Source organism: Ricinus communis, chromosome 1, assembly GCF_019578655.1.
Source record: "Ricinus communis isolate WT05 ecotype wild-type chromosome 1, ASM1957865v1, whole genome shotgun sequence".
Lineage (NCBI taxonomy): Eukaryota > Viridiplantae > Streptophyta > Magnoliopsida > Malpighiales > Euphorbiaceae > Ricinus > Ricinus communis.
In genome coordinates, this window is record NC_063256.1 from 18948945 (window position 1) to 18953229 (window position 4285).

General features: G+C 35.0%; 1 non-coding gene across 1 annotated transcript; it reads right to left on the minus strand.

Annotated features, from left to right (window-relative positions):
• Positions 1 to 1430: 1430 nt before the first annotated feature.
• LOC125369076 lies at positions 1431 to 1537 on the minus strand. The gene has a single exon (XR_007214569.1). It is a non-coding gene; the product is annotated as a small nucleolar RNA R71 (small nucleolar RNA).
• Between the last annotated feature and the right edge of the window lie 2748 nt (positions 1538 to 4285).

The following is a 4285-nucleotide window of genomic DNA, read 5'->3' on the forward strand; positions in this document are numbered from 1 at the left end:
ATTGAATTCCTATTTGTTTTAGACATGAACATGTGTAGCTAGATTGGTTGAATCAGTTGGGATTCCTTGCTATATTGGCTTTGTATAGAATTGTTAAGATTGTTTGAGTTTCCTTTCTTGTATTCTTTTCACAATTAATAATATAAATCTAGTTTATTGATTGTATCGATTACTATTCATAGGATTCTTTTAGCAATTGAGAAATTCTAATTGAGTTTGGAAATTTAATTGCAGAAACAAGTTAATTTTCACTTAGAGGTAAGGTTAATTAATTTGCTAGATTAAGAATTAACAAAGCTTAATAGAGGTGGATTAAAGCTTAAGGCTAACTTAATAATCAATCTTTAGGAAGAGATTCCAACTTTGGATTCTTAGATTTAGGAATTCGGTTGTCTCGAGAGGGAAACTGAATTCAGTTTAGAATACGTCCACAAGTAGCATAATTGGATCAATAATTTGTTATCCTTTGTTTGATTGCCAACTAGTCTAGGTCCTCTTTGGGTTTGCTTTCCTGTCTTGATTATTCTCCTTACTCATTCATTCTCGCATTACATTTAAAATTTAGTTTTTGGTCATTAGTAAATTTAGAAACCTCCGTTATTAATTTTAGGCTAGATAACAAGGAACGAAAAAGTAGTAACTCTAGGATTTCACTTTCCTGAGGAATACGATATTTTAATACTTGTCCTTGTGCTAGGCTGCATTAATAGGTTCACTGCCTTAGTTGTAGTTGCATAGCAGATCCATCAAGTTTTTGGCACCGTTGTCGGGGACTTGTTTGAAAACTAGAGTGAAATTTTCTATTTGTTACTTTAGCCATTTTTCTTTTATGCTTTTATCATTACTTTTTATTTAGTTATTCATTCATTTATTTGTTTGGGTTATTGCCACCTTGTTCATTTTAGGTAGTTTATGACCAAGAGTTCTAATCCTGCACCAGTAAGCCCTATGCTCGAACCAAAGCGATCCCTCAGGCAGCTGAGGAAGCAATTAGACGTAGAGGACGAGGAGGAGCAAATAGAGATTCCTGTCCATACCTAGTAAATATGGGAGACGACAACAACAACGTCGCTAAAGCCAATAAGACGATGTATGAGTTTGCTAGACATTCCTTGGAGGGGATGCACACTAGTAATTTGAGGCCATCTGTTGCAGCGAATAACTTTGAAATTAAGCCAAATGTCATTCAGATGGTGCAGCAAAGTGTACAGTTTGGGGGCTTGCCCACTAAAGATCCTAATGCCCACATTGCGAACTTCTTGAAGATAAATGGAACTACCGATGATGCCATTCAGCTTAGGCTATTTTCATTTTCCTTGAGGGATAGAGCAAAGAGATGGCTACAGTCCCTACTAGCCAACACCATCACCACCTAGAGTTCTTTGGCTGAGAAATTTCTTTATAAGTACTTTCCTCCTACTAAGACTACAAAAATGTGTAACGATATTTCTTCTTTTGTGTAGTTTGATGATGAGAGCATGTATGATGCATGGGAGAGGTATGAGAACTTGCTAAGATGTTGCCCACACCACGATTTGCCATTATGGATGCAGGTGCAGACTTCTTACAATGGCTTGAACTCAGCCACAAGGTAGATGATAGACACAGCTGCAGGTGGGGCCATTAATAGTAAGACACCAAAGCAGGCCCATAACTTAAATGAAGAGATGGCCATGAACATATATCAGTGGCAATCTTCTAGGAGTAGTCCAAGACGGCAAGGAGTGGTGAACTAGGTAGATTCTACATCAGCCTTGGTAGCTCAGGTGGAGCTTTTGGCCAAGAAGATCGACTAGCTCCGGATGCCAGTCCATGCAACACATCTTGGCTACGAGTTTTATGGTGGCCCGCACTACAGTGCAAACTATAATGCGGGAGGTATGTTTGCTTCTTCTTCATCTTCTTCTTCTGCTCACCATGAACAGGTTGATTATATAGCACATGCGGCGAGGTAGTAGAATAAACCATACAGCAACACATACAACCCAGGGTGGAGAAACCATCCCAACTTCGGGTGGCAAAATAACAACACCCAGGGTCCACTAGGATTTCAGTGGTTGCACCAGCACTAATGTAACGCCTGCATTTTCTCATCATCCATGTTATGTGCATTTACAATTAATCATTGGGCATATGATGGTATATCAATGATATTTTTATTTTATGAGAACAGATATATATTAATTATAAGTAGAGAATAAGAAGCATGATATTAGATTATTAATTTAGATAAGTTGATTAAGTACTTGGGTTATGTGTATTAAGCCTTAAGACTTAATTGAACCAATAGTTGAAGGTTGGGTAAATAGATTGGACTTAAAAGATACAATTAAAAGTTAGTACCTATATATGGTTAGTAAGAATTAATTTAGGGTGATAAAAATAGTTTAGTAGGTGGTGGCATTAAGAGAGGAATATTGGAAATTGGAACCATGAGCAAGCTCATTTTACCTCTTCATTTCTCTAAAATTCGTACATGGCCAAAAACACAAAATTTGGAATAAGAGAGAGGAGTGGAATACCTAGAAAACTTAAGATTAAGATAGGATTTTGCCAACTATTGAAGGAGCCAAGCTAAAGCTAAAGGATTTAAGCATATTAGCAACCCAAAAGCTGAAATTGGTAAGTTGTTACTTGAGTGTTATTAATTTGTCATTAGGGTTCTTGATTACAAATTGGAAAAACTTCATTTGATGCTCTCATTGATTAATTAAAGGTCTGATTATCATGAATTAGTAGAGTATTGAATGATTGCATAAAGATTAAGCTTGATTTAAGTTTAAGTATGTTAAGATAGAAAACTGTCAAAATTCCAGCAACCTTGATGTTCTGTATTTTAGGCATAACATGGGTTATATAAGTCCAAATTAAGCTTAATTGGTGTCTATGGAAATTTTAAAGAGTCCTATATAACTTTGTAGTTTTGTGATTTTGCTATTTTTGCCGTTTTGGTTGCTTAAATTGAGCAAACAGATTGCTGCTCGGGTACAACTAGCTGTATGACCCTTGCTCAGTAATTTGAAAATAATTAAATCTATAGAAGTCGGAATTGAGTAATTCTTCTTGGAGATGAAACTAGACGCATAAATGGATATGTCTATTTAATATGAGATTTTTGTATTAAGCCAATGTTCCCAGCAATAAATATACCTTGGTACTAAATTCTGTCTAGAAAACAGAAATGTTGGAGATTAGTTTTATGCAATTTATTGATGTTAATTTGAGTTAAATTGGTATTTAACTAGATGGGAAATGTTTATAGGATATTAAAACAGTAATTGAGAGTCTTAGAGGAAGAGTTAGACCTATGAATTAGAGAGGGGATGATATTGTAATGCATTAGAACTCGCATTTACATGAATATTTGTAATATGCATAAAATGTGAATTGATGAATGTGTTGACAGGTACTCAAAGGCCTGGAAAGGAAGTTGTGGAGAAAGGAGTTCTTATATGCTAAAGGAATAAGTATATTTTGAGTAAGTAAATAGTTAATATTTGCTATGTTCATATATTTAATCAAATGTTCCGCAAATGGTTGCATTTGCTTAATATTGTTTATGTTTGAATGACTGAGATGGAAATGATTGGTGTTGAGTGGAACAATTGTTATTGCTGAAATATGATATAAGTGAAATGATTGAATTGTGATGTTAAGTGCATATGTGCATGTGAATGGTGGATTCCCCTGTAAAAAAAAAATATATATATATATAAAGCCTTGGGAGGCTAAAGCCTAGAGAGGCTATAAAAGTGTATAATGTGAGATGAGGCGAGCCTTACGTGTGTGATATGTGAGGATGAGGCGAACAGCACATTAAAGGGGATCCACAAGCCGTGAGAACTAACCATAATTATTGAATTGTATTTCTTCTATGATGGTTGTAATGAATTGAGTAGAATGGTATGACTTTATACCTAAACTATGAATATCATGGAAAGTTATGTGATTGGGTGGAAATTGTATTAAGTGTATGTGATATAGATTATGTTGATTATTTATTTACTGAGCTGGAGGCTCACTCCTCTCCAAAATTTTTCTTTTCAGGTTTGTAAATAGTAGTGCATCCGTTGGTTGTATGCGAAGTCTAGCTTTTAGTATTTCTGTCAAGTTGGGCCAGTTTTGTGAAGTCTCCTCCTGATGCATTTCTGTATGCAGTTATGTGACATATATGGAAGTATGCCTTATAAGGCATAAGAAGATGTTTGTAATACTTGTTAAATGATGTTTAAGTATAATCATATATTTATATGTTAATAACCTTGTGTCTGGATTCTTAACAACC